The sequence below is a fragment of the Pongo abelii genome, chromosome 2, assembly GCF_028885655.2.
Source record: "Pongo abelii isolate AG06213 chromosome 2, NHGRI_mPonAbe1-v2.0_pri, whole genome shotgun sequence".
NCBI classification, from domain to species: Eukaryota; Metazoa; Chordata; class Mammalia; order Primates; family Hominidae; genus Pongo; species Pongo abelii.
The window spans coordinates 196,811,174-196,828,141 of NC_085928.1; positions in this window are offsets into that span (position 1 = coordinate 196,811,174).

Consider the following 16,968-nt stretch of genomic DNA (forward strand, 5'->3'; position numbering starts at 1 on the left):
ACTCAGCATGATATCCATTGTTAACTTTGTACGTTTTCTTCATTTATCTTGCAACAAATGCTTACGGAATGTCCACGCACTGTGCTAGATACCTGCAGATACAGCAGAGAAAACGCTAGAAGATGCCCTCAAGTAGCTTTACAGACTAGGAGAGTGACAGACAATGTGATGTGTGGTTATGCAGAGGAAGTAGGGGGCTGTGAGAACTTACATCCCAGGCCTAACCCAATCAAAGGTTTAACCAGAGTAAGGATGCTTTATGCTACTTTGTAATTTCCAAAGGGTCTGATACAATCTCTGGACAGTATAAAAAACACACAGGTTACTTATCTGGTCACTGGTTTACATTACCATAACTCATCAAACTGTATATTTAATGCTTGTACATTTTATTGTATGTAAATTATACCACAATACAGTTGATAAAACAAAGATCTATGAAAATAGATGGTATCCATTTGCTACCTGAAGGAACAGCACAACCACAGAGAGGGGGATGTTATGATCTCATTTAACAGACAAGCTGGGCTGGGTGTGGTGGCTCACACCTGTAATTACAGCACTTTGGGAGGCCGAGGCGGGCGGATCACCTGAGGTCAGGAGTTCAAGACCAGCCTGGCCAACATGGTTAAACTCCATCTCTACAAAAATACAAAAATTAGCCAGGTATGATGGCGGGTGCCTGTAATCCCAGCTACTTGGGAGGCTGAGGCAGGAGAATCGCTTGAACACAGTAGGTGGAGGTTGCAGTGAGCCGAGATCGCATCATTGCATTCCAGCCTGGGTGACAGAGCCAGACTCCGTCTCAAAAACAAACAACAAAACAGACAAGGTGATGGATAAGTGGTCTTTGTCCATTTTGGCTGCTATAGCAAAATACCATAGATTGGGTGGCTGATAAACATCATAAATTTATTTCTCACAGTTTTAGTGGCTGAGAAGTCTAAGATCAAGGCACCGTAAGATTCAGTGACTGGTGAGGGTACACTTCCTCATTGACAGCTGTCGTACTGCTGTAACGTCACTTGGTGGAAAGGGCTAACTAGTTTTCTCCAGCCATCTCCTTTATAAAGGCATTTCTCCCATTCATGAGGGTTCCACTCTATTGACCCAGTCACGTCCCAAAGGCCCCACCTCCTGATACCATCACCTTGGGAGTCATAATTTCAATAACTATAATTTGGGGGTGTGGGGACAAACATTCAGACTACAACAAAGGTTAATAGCAAGTAAGTGGCAAAGCCATAATCCACATCTTGGACTGTCTGACTCCAGACTCAAAGCTTGTGATCAGTCACTGGGCAGGTTCAGGGCTGGCATAGAGGTGCCTTAATGTTAAATAGAAAAGAGAGACCTGAGTGGTGTCTTGTTCTGGCAATTGGTTTAAAAAAAGTGCCACCTTTCTGCAGGTACATTCAGCCCTTGGTAGGATGAAAGACTTGGTGATAAGAGATTGGGCTGGATTTCTATCTCCACTTGCCCCCTCAGCTGACTACTCCGTTATTGTACACAACTATAGGCAGCATCCTAATCCAGGTAGTTGAAGAATTTATGTGCACACCAAGCATTGTCTCTCTCACCAGAACAAGAAATGTCCTTATATAAATACGTATCATTTTTTGTGTCATACATACATGGGTGTTCACATGATTAAACCAGTTTAACAAGTTTATAATGGCTTTTATTATTTATTGTAATGGGCATTCATTCAGTTACTACTGTGATACTATTACGTGGAGATTTGTAAAGTTTTTTTTTTTGGTTTTTTTTTTGAGATGAGTCTCGCTCTGTCTCCCAGGCTGGAGTGCAGTGGCACGATCTCGGCTTACTGCAGCCTCTGCCTCCCGGGTTTTATGCCATTCTCCTGCCTCAGCCTCCCGAGTAGCTGGGACTATAGGCATGCATCACCTATGCCCGGCTAATTTTTTTTGTATTTTTAGTAGAGATGGGGTTTCACCGTGTTAGCCAGGATGGTCTCGAACTCCTGACCATGTGATCCGCCCACCTCAGCCTCCCAAAGTGCTGGGATTACAGGCATGAGCCACTGCGCCCGGCAAGTTTTTTTTTTTTTTTGAGACAGAGTCTCTGTCACCCAGGCTGGAGTGCAGTGCCTTGATCTTGGCTCACTGCAACCTCCGCTTCCCAGGTTCAAGTGATTCTCCTGCCTCAGCCTCCCAAGTAGCTGGGACTACAGGTGTGCACCACTGCACCCAGCTAATTTTTGTATTTTTTTTTTTAGAGATGGGGTTTCACCATGTTGGCCAGGCTGGTCTCGAACTCCTGACCTCGTGATCGCCCACCTCGGCATCCGCCCATCTTGGCCTCCCAAAGTGCTGGGATTACAGGTGTGAGCCACCGTGCCTGAACCCTGTGAAGTTTTTTAATCTTAAAAGAGGGCTTTCAAAAGTTGAGTACAGCTTTATTTAGTGCGTTGCCCTTTGAAACAGATGATACAAAACTGTACCTGCATGGTGTGTGTGTGTGTGTGTGTGTGTGTGTGTGTGTATGTGTGTGTATATATATATAGAGAGAGAGAGAGAGAGAGAGTGCGAGATCTTCCTATGTTTAGTCTTGAACTCCTTGGCTCAAGGGATCCTCCCACCTCAGCCTCCCAAAGTGCTGGGAATACAGGTGTTAGCCACTGCCTCTGGCCCTGGATTATGTTTTTTTTTTTTTAATTTTTTGAGACAGAGTCTCACCCTGTTGCTTAGGCTGGAGTGCGGTGGCACTAACTCAGGTCACTGCAACCTCCACTTTTTGGATTCAAGTGATTCCTGTGCCTCAGCCACTCGATTACAGACACATTCTGCCAAACTTGGCTAACTTTTGTATTTTTAGTGGAGACAGGGTTTTACCACGTTGTTCAGGCTGGTCTCAAACTCCTGACCTCAAGCGATTCTCCCACCTCAGCCTCCTAAAGTGCTGGGATTACAGGCGTGAGCCACTGTGCCTGGCCTGGATGATATTTTATAAGGTCACTAGGAAAGGAAAAGAATTGGGTAGCAAATGAAAAAAGAGAGCTGTCAGGAGTGGAAAAGATCAGAGAGTGGATGATAGTGTCATTTTGAAATCAGAAAATGCAGGCTGAGTGCAGTAGTTCATGCCTATAACCCGAGCACTTCGATAGGCCCAGGTGGGAGGGTCACTTGAGCCCAGGAGTTCGAGACCAGTCTGGGCAGCACAGGTGAGACCCCCATCTTTAGAAAAATAACAAATAAATAAAATAGAAAAAAAATCAGAAAATGCAGGTGTAGTGGATGCTCTGGTATGCTACCTTTCAGGACTGAGATACTCACTCCCCCACCTGCTGGGAGGGTTGCCGGCCAACTCTTGAACAAGTACCTGTCCAGCAACTGTCTTCAGCCAACAAAACCACTTTATCAAAAATTGCATTCCTTTTGTGGAGGCAGCCCACCTCCAAGGGCTAGTCTAGGAGGATGCTATAGTTTGGATGTGGTTTGTTCTCGCCCAAACTCATGTTGAAGTTTAATTGCCAGTGTGGAGGTGGGGCCTAGTGTGAGGTGTTTGGCCCACTGGGGTGGATCCCTCACGAATAGACTGGTGTCATTCTCGAGATAGTGAGTTCTTGTTCCTGGGAGATTGGATTCATTCTTATGGAAATGGATTAGCTCCTGAGAGAGCAAGTTGTTATGAAGTGGGTCAGCCTCCTTGGTCCCCTTACTCAGCACATGTCTGCTCACCTTTCTGTTTCTCCTCCATGTTATAAGACAGCATGAGGCCCTCACCAGAAGCTGAACAGCCTGGCGCCATGCTCTTGGACTTTGCAGCTACCAGAATTGTGAGCTAAAGAAATCTCTTTTCTTAATAAATTACCCGGCCTGACAGTCTGTTATAGTGACAAAATGGACAAAGACAGAGGGCTATAAAGGTTTAGCCCTTTGTCTTAAGGTGGCACAGTTCTTATGCGTTATTCAAGCTCCAGATCTTCGTTGCACCTGCATCACAATACAACTTCTTCTGCCCAGTCCTGCCTCCCTCATCCCTCTCATGTGTTGTTTCTTAGAGTACCACACCATTAAAAGCCTGCAGGCAAATCGCAAAATCTGTTTCCCGAGGAATCCAACCCAGAAGTGGTCCTTGAAAAAGGCTCTAAGATGGGATTTTGAAGCCGTATCCCCTCCCAACCTGTTGGTAATGGAAACCCCATCACTGGTGGTGGTGGAGCTCCCATGGCCCCTGGCATCCTATGGCAATTGTTAAAACGTTCATCAGTGCCAGTGGAAGGAAATGCATAGCAGACGTAATATCTCAGGGGTTGTAAGAAAGAGTAATTATAAGAACTTTGGAATTGGGTGGACATGGCTGGGGGGATGTTATTAATTCCTTAAAGATAATGAAGGGTCGAGTGTCACCAATTGCCAATGAGACCAAGGATGAAAACCAGAGGGTCTGGCCGGGAGCAGTGGCTTATGCTTGTAATTCCAGCACTTTGGGAGGCTGAGGTGGGCAGATCACCTGAGGTCAGGAGTTTGAGACCACCCTGGCCAACATGGTGAAACCCTGTCTCTACTAAAAATACAAAAATTGCCGGGTGCGGTGGCTCACGCCTGTAATCCCAGCACTTTGGGAGGCCGAGGCGGGCGGATCACAAGGTCAGGAGATCGAGACGGTCCTGGCTAACAGGTGAAACCCCGTCTCTACTAAAAATACAAAAAATTATCCGGGCGTGGTTGCAGGCAACTGTAGTCCCAGCTACTCGGGAGGCTGAGGCAGGAGAATGTCCAGAACCCGAGAAGCGGAACTTGCAGTGAGCCGAGATCGCGCCACTGCACTCCAGCCTGGGCGACAGAACGAGACTCCACCTCAAAAAAAAAAAAAAAAAATTAGCCGGGCGTGGTGGTGTGTGCCTATAATTCCAGCTACTCAGGAGGCTGAGGCATGAGGATCACTAGAACCTGGGAGGCGGAGGATGTAGTGAGCCGAGATCATGCCATTGCACTCCAGCCTGGGCGACAAGAGAAAAACTCCATCTCAAAAAAAAAAAAAAAAAAAAGCCAGAAGGTCTATTTGGCAGCATATAAAATTATTCACATATCCTGCAACCAGAGGGGAAAACAATCTGTGAGCCAGACCCCAAAAATCAATTATATTAGTGGCAGGGTTTGAGAGAAGGTTAAATTCTCAACTCCAGTAAATCTGCCATACCAAGTTCAGGACCCTGGTGGGAAACAAAAAAAACTGAGACGCTGAGACTTGCAATGGGGCCATCTGGGTCAATGCATTTGAAAATCATAAATTTCCAGATTCCTCTGAATGCTATTGATCTACAGAAGTAGCCCACTCCTGTCTGTTAAGTGCTGATGCTCCTCTCTTAAGGATATATGTACAAGCTTCTGCCTTGTAAGACAACACATATCTCCCCTCATCCCCCATCATTTCAACCTCTTCTCCACTCCACCAGCACTGAAGGGGAGGTGATTACCCACAAGTGTGAACACCTGGAGGTAGGGACCATGAGAGCTCCTCTACAGTCTGCCTGGCTCCTGGAGGATTCCTACGACCAGCTGACAGAGGAGAAAAAGGCTAAGCCTGGTTCATGGATGGGTCTGTTGGTATGTAGGTATCAGAAAAAAATGGGCAGCTGCTGTGCTACAGCTTCACTTAAGGGTAGACCTCAGGGGCAGCAGTGAAGGAGTGTCCTCCTAATGACAGAGCAGCACACAGTGCATCTGTTCATTCACTTTGTGAAGGCAGAGAAGGGGCCTGAGGCAAGGTCATACCGAAGACTCATGGGCAGGGTGAGTAACTTGGCCAGTTGGTCAGGGACTTGAAAGGAGGAAGATTGGAAGATCAGGGATGAAGGTGTCTGGGGAAGAGATGTGTGGCAAGTGCACTAAGGCAGCGGGAATGGAATGTGAACATCTTTGTAACATATGTTAACACCCAGCAGACAGCATTTCCTATGGGGGAGGCACTCATCAAGCAATGAAACAGAATGGCTTTTCCAGTTATTCTCAGCCACCTTCTTCCCTCAGCTGCCCTAGTGTTGGCATAATAATTTCATGAACATGGTAGTCATGGTGGCAAAGATGGACACTATACATGAATCCAACAGCATGAATTGTTATAGCTACTGCACTACTGATAGTCTAACCTGACAGAAGGTTAGACTGTATATGTTAGAACTTTCACTGCTAGCCGGGCATGGTGGCTCACACCTGTAATCCCAGAACTTTGAGAGGCTGAGGTGGGTGGATCACTTGAGGTCAGGAGTTTGAGACCAGCCTGGCCAACATGGTGAAACCCTGTCTCTACTAAAAATACAAAAATATGGTCAGGCGCAGTGACTCATGCCTATAATCCCAGCACTTTGGAAGGCCGAGGCGGGTGGAACACCTGAGGTTGGGTGTTCGAGACCAGCCTGACCAACATGGAGAAACCCTGTCCCTACTAAAAATACAAAATTAGCCAGGCATGGTGGCATACCCCTGTAATCCCTCAGCTACTTGGGAGGCTGAGGCAGGAGAATCGCTTGAACCTGGGAGGCAAAGGTTGCGGTGAGCTGAGATCGTGTCATTACCCTCCAGCCTGGGCAACAAGAGTGAAACTCCATCTCAAAAAAAAAAAAAATTAGCTGGGCATGGTAGCACACGCCTGTAATCCCAGCCACTGGGGAAGCTGAGGCAAGAGAATTACGTGAACCCGGGAGATAGACGTCACAGTGAGCCGAGATCGCGCCGCTGAACTCTAGCCTGGGCAACAGAGCATCTCAAAAAACAAAAGAACTGTCACTGCTGCAATTCCTAACATATACAGAAGCCAGGGATGACCACCCCTCTCCCCTGTGGCATCACCCCTCAATGAGATCAACCAACCTTTTCCACAGACAGAAAGAAAATTTTAGTTGTTTCCTCCAAAAACAAAATTCTGCTGTCCGGATTGTTTTAAAAAATCCTTACTTCCTAGTGTTTCTCAAAGAATGGTTTAGGGCCACCGCAACAGAATCACTTATGGGGCTTGTCACAAGTGCAGATTTCCAGTCCCCACCTAGGCATAATGAATCAGAATCTGTAGGTGTGGTGTCTGGGAATCTGTATTTATGCAACGTGGAGGTTTTGAGTTAGTGGTTACTATGGTTTAAATGTTTTTGTCCCCTCCAAAACTCATGTTGGAACTTACTTCCCAATGCAACAGTGTTGGGAGGTAGGGCTTAGTGGGAGGTGTTTACATCATGAGGGCTGTGCCCTCCTGAATGGATAATGCTGTAATAAAATGGGCTTTGGGGAGTGGTTTTGCTCTTGCACACTTGCCCTTCCCCCGTCCATCCTGTGATGACTAAGCAAGAAGGCCCTTGAAAGATGCTGGTTCCTTGATCCTCAACTTTCCAGCCTCCAGAACTGTGAACCAATACATTTATGTTCACTATAAATTACCCAGTCTCAAGTATTCTCTTATAGCAGCACAAAATGGACTAAGAGAGTGGCCTTTCACAACACGATTCAATATTCCAACTAAATTTCTCCCAGAAAACAATTCGGTTGTTATGAGATGGAAAATGAAAATATAAATTAGGTACATGCAAATGGAAAAATCACCTTACCATATCAGTAGGTGTGTTGAAAAATCACCTTGCCAGGAGATTGAGACCATCCTGGCTAACACGGTGAAACCCCATCTCTACTAAAAATACAAAAAACTAGCCGGGCATGGTGGTGGGCGCCTGTAGTCCCAGCTACTCAGGAGGCTGAGGCAGGAGAATGGCGTGAACCTGGGAGGCGGAGCTTGCAGTGAGCTGAGATCGCGCCACTGCACTCCAGCCTGGGTGACAGAGGGAGACTCTGTCTCAAAAAAAAAAAAAAAAAAAAAAAATCACCTTACCATATCAGTAGGTGATATGCTTGCATTGCTATAAAGAAATAGCTGAGATGGAGTAATTCATAAAGAAAAGAGGTGAATTGGCTCACGGTTCTGCAGGCTATACAGGAAGCATGGCAACAGGATTCGTTTCACTTCTGGGGAAGCCTCAGGGAGATTTTACTCGTGGCAGAAGGCAAAGGGAGAGCTGGCATCTCACGTGGCGAAAGCAGCAGCAAGGGGGTTGGGTTGTGGGGGAGGTGCCACACAATTAGATTTTGTGAGAACTCACTCACTATTGTGAGGACAGCACGAAGCCATGAGGAATCCGCCCCCACGATCCAGACACTTCCCAACCTCCGACACTGGCGATTACATTTCAACATAAGATTTGGGCAGGGACAAATGTCCAAACTATATCAGTTGGACAAATCCACTATTCACTTACCAATAGAGAACCTCATTTACAGGGTCCCATGTGAGCCTGGCATTGTGTTCTAGGTTGTGGGTAGAAATCAAAAGCATGAAGTTTAGATGAAGAGGAAAAAAAAATCGATATATGGTAGTCCCCCCTTGTCTCTGGTGGATGTGTTCCAAGACCCACAGTGGATGCCGAAACCACGGCTAGCACTGAACACTGCATATACTATGTTGTTTCCTGTACGTACATACCTCTGATAAGGTTTAATTTAGAAATTAGGCACAGTAACAGATTAACAACAATAATAATAAAACAGAACAATCATAACAACATCCTGTAATAAAAGGTCAGTGAATGTGGCCTCTCTCTCAAAATATCTTACTGTACTGTACTGTCCAGTTAATATTTTTTGTTTGTTTGCTTGTTTTGAGATAGAGTTTCACTCTGTTGCCCAGGCTGGAGTGCAATGGCGTGATCTTGGTTCACTGCAACGTCCTCCTCACAGGTTCATGCAATTCTCCTGCCTCAGCCTCCCTAGAAGCTGGAATTACAGGCGCGCACTACCATGCCAGGCTAATTTTTGTATTTTTAGTAGAGACGGGGTTTCACCATGTTCGCCAGGCTGGTCTTGAACTCCTGACCTCAGGTGATCCACCCGCTTCGGCCTTCCAAAGTGCTGGAATTACAGGCATGAGCCAACGCGCCCAGCCGCATTTAACATTTTTGAACTGTGGTTCACTGAGGGTAATTAAAACTGCAGAAAGTGAACTGCGGATAAGAGGGGGCTACTGTATGTAAATCATTGTAACTAAAAGGCCCAGAGGTATTGTCCCAGACCCTTCCTTTTACAGAAGTGCAGGCGGGGGGTCAATTTCATACAACTTGTAGACAGCAGAGCGGAGTCTCCTGTGCCTGGTGCACTAGCAGGGTCTGATGATATGTCATGGTGAGTGATGCAAACAGCGAGGGCTCTAAGAATTCAGCAGGGATCCACAGTGGATGGTGAGGGAGCAGGAGCCAGTGCCTAAAAGGGGATGAGACTCTAGGAGCAGAATGCAGTCTCAGGGGTGTCCAGGCAATGGTGGGAGAGTGGTGTCCAAGATTCCAAGATCAGGAATACTGGGAAATATCAGTACCTCACATCTGTCTAGCACTTTACAAAGCTCTAACATATAAATATTATCACCTCAGTTCATTCTTACACCACCCTACAATACCTATCAACTTTTGGGAATTTTTAAGCATAATAACCCTATACACTGGGCAAAGCATACAGGGACCTCAGGGCTATGGGTGAGAGGAAGGACACTGGGAGCCAATGAGGGATGTAGAGAGAGGCCCTTTCAGAGATAACCAGGCAGAAGAGGACATTGTACCAGATGTATGGAGTCAGCTAGGGCTTGGGCAGGGAAGAGAAGAGCGTCACTGATGGGTGAGACACAGCAGCACAAGAAGCCGAGGAGAGAGGCAGGCACTGAGGTTTGGGACAAGCTCCTTGGCTGTGGCATGACTACCTGTGATCGGGAGGTGTAAGGAGACTGCGGGGAAAGATAAGGCCCCACCCAGAAGAGTGCAGGGGCAGACAGCAGGGTGGGTGGGGAACAAGGCAAAGCCCCAGTCCTGGCAGAAATCAAGGCCACGGTCCCATCCTAGCAACGGGGCAACACGTGGCAGTCACATCGGGAGTAAAAAGTGGGGCCAGGAACCTTGAAAATCACAGAGCTGCCTCGAAGTGAGCACATTCAGTGATGATCTGAGCCTGGCCTGGGAGAGTCAGGGATAGGGTGGCAGGAAATAAGACTGAGGGCAGGTAGGTAGGCCTCAAATATTGGGCTGAAGGGTTTGGCTTTTGTGCTGTTGTAGGCAATGCGGAGTCCCTGGAGGCTGAGCTCACAGATGGCTTTCTTTGCAGACCTGAGACAACACGTGAACAAAGAATATGATCACTGTCCTGGGGATGTGTGAGTTTTCCTCCACAAACTTACACAGTTTGGGCTCATTTCTGTTCTCTTTGCAACACATAGAAGATTGGAGAATTTGGTGGGCATACTGATACTGCTTAACTCCATATGAACAGAGCTGGCTGTTAAAACTTGGTTGGACTCTAATCAAGGCATGAAGGGAACTCAGCAGGATGGGCTGGAGAAGTGGGAGAGGATGCCAGGACCAAGTGAGCCAGGGACTGAAGCAACTTTTTCTGAATGTTATGAAAGAGAAAAGAAGATCAAATATATACATGTAAATACGTGGTAACAGTATTTTATGTGTGTGGTGGCCTAGTCCCTTTAATACTTGCTTACTCAAATAGGTGTATATATAAAGTAAGTTAAAATTGTTTTCCATTTGAGTGCTGATTTTTTTTTCCTTTCAGCCTGAAATAAGTCTCTGTGTGAAACATGCAAAAATTGCTGGCTTGGGTAGACACTACACACACACACACGCGCACACACACACACACATTTTAGAGACAGGGTCTTACTCTGTTGCCCAGGCTGGAGTGCAGTGATACAATCATAGCGCCTTGCAGCCTTGAACTCCTGAGCTCAAGCAATCCTCCTGCCTCAGCAAAATGTTTTGCGAGTTCATGCAGATTACTGATTTTCTACGCTTACTACAAGGTATTTTTAATTTTTTCTTAATTTAAGTTTTTTTCTTTTTGAGAAAGGGTCTCACTCTGTCACCCAGGCTGGAGTGCAGTGGCACGATCTTGGCTCACTGCAGCCTCTGCCTCTCAGGTTCAAGTGACTCTCCTGCCTCAGCCACCCAAGCAGCTGGGATTACACCATGCCCAGCTAAATTTTGTATTTTTAGTAAAGACAGGGGTTTTCCATGTTGCCTAGGCTGGTCTAAAACTCCTGAGCTCAAGTGATCTGCCTGCCTCAGCCTCCCAAAGTGCTGGGATTACAGGTGCAAGCCACCACGCCCAGCTGGTATTTTTTATTTTTATAAGAAAGATACTTGGCCAGGCACAGTAGCTCGTACCTGTAATCCCAGCACTTTGGGAGGCCGAGGCAGGCAGATCACAAGGTCAGGAGATCGAGACCATCCTGGCCAACACGGTGAAACCCTGTCTCTACTAAGATACAAGAACTTAGCCAGGCATGGTGGTGCACACCTGTAGTCCCAGCTACTCGGGAGGCCGAGGCAGGGGAATTGCTTGAACCCGGGAAGCGGAGGTTTCAGTGAGCCGAGATAGCAACACTGCACTCCAGCCTGGTGACAGAGTAAGACTCCATCTCAAAAACAAACAAAAAAAAACAAGACAAAACAAAAAAAGAAAGATACTATTCTCTCTCAGTGATTACTAGCAACTCTGATTCCTTTTGGCCCTACACTGGTTTGGAAAAGAAATACACCAGAGATACACCAGTCTAAATGTACAAGTTTAAACTCTGGTTCACAGAGCAAAACTTTGCAAAAGGTCCTGATGTAGCCCAGTAACCTAGATTCATCTTGAGACTCCTCCTTTCATGAGACCTGGTTTGCTAGTGGGGCAGATTAGGCAGAAATTAGCCATGCAGTTCACCACCCATGAAGCAGCAGCAGTAGCATGGTGGTGAAGTGCTTGACACCCTGCAGATCAGGCTCAAGACCAGCTTTGTCCCTTTAGATAAGTTACCTTATTTCAGTGCCTTAAATACTATTTATTTATTTATTTAGAGACAGGGTCTTTCTCTGTCACCCAAGCTGGAGTGCAGTGGCATGATTTCCGCTCACTGCAACGTCTGCCTCCCAGGCTCAGGTGGTCCTCTCACCTCAACCTCCTGAGTGGCTGGGGCCACGGGTGTGTGCCACTATGCCTGGCTAATTTTTTGTAGAGATGGGGTTTTGCCATGTTGCCTAGGCTGGTCTCGAACTCCTGGCCTCAAGCTATCTGCCTGCCTTGGCCTCCCAAAGGGTTGGGATTACAGGCGTGAACCACCACGCCTGGCCAAATATTTAATCTTTTGTTTTAGAAAATGGAGGTGACACCTTCTAGTCTCTGTATGAAGAGTAAATGAGATGGGAGAAGCACAGCACCTGGCTCAGAGTAAAGTTTCACTAATGTTAGGACAATGGTACTGGCCAAGTTTTCTCTAAAGGATAAAGCCCGAACTCAGCCCCTCAGACAATGAATAAGAAATTTTTTTTTTTTTTTTCCTCGAGACGGAGTCTCGCTCTGTCGCCCAGGCTGGAGTGCAGTGGTGCGATCTTGGCTCACTGCAAGCTCCGCTTCCTGGGTTCACACCATTCTCCTGCCTCAGCCTCCCAAGTAGCTGGGACTACAGGTGCCCACCACCACGCCCGGCTAATTTTTTGTATTTTTTTTAGTAGAGACGGGGTTTCCCGGTGTTAGCCAGGATTGTCTCCATCTCCTGACCCCCTGATCTGCCCGCCTCGGCTTCCCAAAGTGCTGGGATTACAGGCATGAGCCACCACGCCCGGCCAAGAAGGTTCTTTTCTGTATTTTTATTTATTTTTTATTTTTTGAGATGGAGTCTTGCTCTGTCACCCAGGCTAGAGTGCAGTGGCCCAATCTCGGCTAACTGCAACCTCTGCCTCACGGGTTCACGCCATTCTCCTGCCTCAGCCTCCTGAGTAGCTGGGAATACAGGTGCCCACCATCACGCCTGGCTAATTTTTTGTATTTTTAGTAGAGATGGGGTTTCACCGTGTTAGCCAGGATGGTCTCGATCTCCTGACCTCGTGATCCTCCCGCCTAGGCCTCCCAAAGTGCTGGGGTTACAGGTATGAGCCACCGCGCCCGGCCCAGGAAGTTTCTTTAAGGCAGCTCCAGCTCTTTCAGTCAAAATGAAATGGTCCTGAAATTTGCATATGCAATGTTTACCTTTCTTTCTCATTAAACGAGAGAGGGAACCAAAACAAAAATACAGTTTGACCATTTAAAATGTTGGGAGAAGAGCTGCCGCCTTGCTAGCACTATCTAGAGTGGCTCCATTCTGCCATCTAGTGGAAGGGAAAAGACAAATTCAGACCAAAATACTTACATCTTTAATTTACAAAAAAGTGTGTTCTTTTGTTTTTTGTTTTTTAAAGTTGGGGTCTTGCTCTGTTACCTAGGCTGGAGTGCAAGCAGTGTGATCATAGCTCAACAGCCTGGAGCTCCTGGGCTGAAGCCATCCTCCCACTGCAACCTTCTCGGTCACTGGGATTACAGGCATGAGCCGCAGCACCAGGCTGTGTTTTCTGATTAGCATAATTTAAATTATCTACTAAATTTGCTCGTTAATAGATTCACTTTGTAAAGAAAAACCACACAGTATTCTAAACACTAAGCAGTAAAACTAAATTTCCCAAAACATTTATATTTATAAACTATGAATTTCAAAGATCTGCAGAGGAAAGGGAGAACGTTCTTGAGCTCTTATTATCATAAATTTTGCTGCCTCTCCCTTTCCCGTTTATATTATCCATTTCTACACATACTCTTTATGTTTATTTTGGCACATAGACTGGGAGTAGCCCAGAGTCTCTGAGGATTATGTCTTTCCCAAAATACTGAGCAAAATCAGTGGGGGAATAAGATCATTCCATTCATTTTTCAAAAATGTACACTCACTTAAAACGTTGATGTATCCGGGCGTGGTGGCTTAAGCCTGTAATCCCAGCACTTTCAGAGGCTGAGGCAGGCGGATCACAAGGTCAAGAGATTGAGACTATCCTGGTCAACATGGTGAAACTCCGTCTCTACTAAAAATACAAAAATTAGCTGGGCATGGTGGTGCGCGCCTGTAGTCCCAGCTACTCGGGAGGCTGAGGCAATAGAATCGCTTGAACCTGGGAGGCAGAGGTTGCTGTGAGCTGAGATCGTGCCACTGCACTCCAGCCTGTCGACACAGTGAGACTTTGTCTCAAAAAAAAATTTTAAAAAAGTTGATGTAACCAAGGTGAGTATTTGTTAAGGCCTGTGTGCTTGAATTTGTTTTTTGCTGGTGTATGTATGCATGTTTGCTTTGTTTTGATTTCTACGGACATTATCTAGGTATTTATGATGATTTCCATTTCCTAGGATGAAGACATCTGCAGCCAAAACTCCCTGAAAAGTTAGTAACAGTAGCATACTTGAAGTGACTGGTGCTATTCTGAGGCTATTACTCTTTTTTTGAAACAGGGTCTTGCTATGTCGCCCAGGCTGAGTGCAATGACATGATTTCGGCTCACTGCAGCCTTGACCTCCCAGACTCAAGCAATCCTCCTGCCTCGGCCTCCCAATGTGCTGGGATTACAGCACGGGCCACCAGACCCAGCTAATTTTTAAAGTTTTTTTTAGAGACGGGGTCTCCCTATGTTGCCCAGGCTGGTCTCAAACTCCTGGGCTCAAGAGATCCTCTTGCCTTGATCTCCCAAAGTGTTGGGATTACAGGTGTGAGCCAACACATCTGGCTGGTTATTACTCGTATTACTAGCAAATGTTATTTATTGAGCTTCTATGGTGTACTAGACACTGTTCTTTTTTTTTTTTTTTTTTTTTTTTTGAGATGGAGTCTCGCTCTATCCCCCAGGCTGGAGTGCAATGGCGCAATCTTGACTCACTGCAACCTCCACTTCCCAGGTCCAAGCGATTCTCCTGTCTCAGCCTCCCAAGTAGCTAGGTTCCGCCACCATGCCCAGCTAATTTTTGTATTTTTTTTAGTACAGACAGGGTTTCACCATGTTGGTCAGGCTGGTCTCGAACTCTTAATCTCAGGGGATCCACCCACCTCAGCCCCCCAAAGTGCTGGGATTACAAGAGTGAGCCACCCTGCCCGGGCCAGACACTGTTCTTGATGGACATTTTGCTAATCCTTCCACTAAATCTCCAAAGTAGATATCATTGTCTTCACTTTAGAAATAAAAAAATGACACTTATGACCACCTACCAGCAATTCTTGATGCGCCAGGGCCTGGTGGGGATCATCACTGACTGGCTGGCTGACCATTATGAGTCACAGTTTCCATTCCTGCAAAATGAAAATTTTTTTGACTTAGGGGTGGGGTGTTCTCTAAGCTTTTTGCCTGATTCTAATTCTTCTACTAGAAGCTGTGGGTTTACAGAGGTGAAAAAGATAGCCCTTCCACCAAACATATATTCTATTATATATATCTTATCTATATATATTATATATATTATATTATATATATCTTATCTATATATATTATATATTCTATTATATATATCTTATCTCTATATATTATATATTCTATTATATATCTTATCTCTATATATTATATATCTATTACATATATCTTATCTATATATTATATATTCTATTATATATATATCTTATCTCCATATATTATATATTCTATTATATATATCTTATCTATATATATATTCTATTATATATATCTTATCTCTATATATTATATATTCTATTATATATATCTTATCTCTATATATTATATATATTCTATTATATATCCCTTCCACCAAAAATATATTCTATTATATTAATAGAATATAAACCCAGGGTCCAGTGGAAAAGACTTAAGGGCAGACACAGAGTGGGATGTGGCTTTTGTTAGGAGAGGCCTGAAGAGACATCATGGCAGGCATTTGCGTGACCTCTCACAAAACACCCTCCTCTACTCTGACCTCACTTTCTCTGTTCTTCCTTCCCTTTGCCTTTATTATTTCCTTTCTGCTTCTCTTTCTTTTCTGTCTCCCTCTGCCCTGCCCTAGAACGGTGCCTTTCTAATTGTGGGTTATAACACATTATTAGTAGGTCATAAAATCAATTCAGTGGATGTGGACCAGCATTTTAAAAAGTGAATTAATAGAATACGAACTCATTAAAAGGCATCACTCATAATCAGGATAATACTGTTGTGTAAAATTTGTTTTAATATGTGTCAGCATGTGTACACTGTGTCAAGGTGTAACACTTACATCCTATTTTAAGACCCTGCTGTAGACTAAACCAGGACCCCCATGGTGCTCCAGGCGTCCCCACCCTCACCTGTGGCACCAGGAGCTCCTGCTGTCACTGGCCCTGCTGGGTCCTGTGTCTTTCTCTGCGTTGTCAGGGCCTGTGCTGACAGTCCACCCACAGGGAGGTGGAATCCGGGGCTTGACGGCACTGGGAGGATCCTTCGTCTTTCCAGGCTCAGGCAAATCCTCGCCTGGAGGCGGGGAATGGGCTAGATGACCCCTGAAACAGTCCAGTCCAGCATCTGAGAGCTCCTCTGGGTCCAGCCCTGTGCCGCCTTCCCGCGCTTCCCTGCAGGGCCCTGCAGAGAGCAGAGAAAGCAGCTGCCAGCTCCAGGCAGTCATTTTACCCCAGGTGCCACTTACCCTGCGGAGGGGCTGGAACCAGCTAATCATTTTATCCCAGGTGCCACTTACCCTGCGGAGTGGCTGGAGCTTCTCAGGTTTTTCAGTTCCTGTGTCACCTCCCAGCCCTGCCCACCACATGCTGTGGGTGGCTATGGCTGACGAACGCCCCTGAACCAAGCCAACCCCCAGCCTCCCAGTGGGTGGCTCTGTGGTCCCCGGCAGCCCGTCATCACCCGGAGCACAGAGGCCATGGACACTCAGGGGATGGTCAAGGTCGTAGCTCCCTCCATTCTTCCGTTCCTCCCTCACAGAGCTTTCAGCAAGATAGACGGTCATTCTTCTGTCCTCACTGCTCCTGGCATAAGGGGACCCCAGGTCTGGATGACTTCCCTAAAGAGGAATCTCTCGGGGTTTCCTGCAGACGCTCCCAAGTCCCGTCTGGAGGATGAAGGTGGGGGACACATCCCTGACGCAG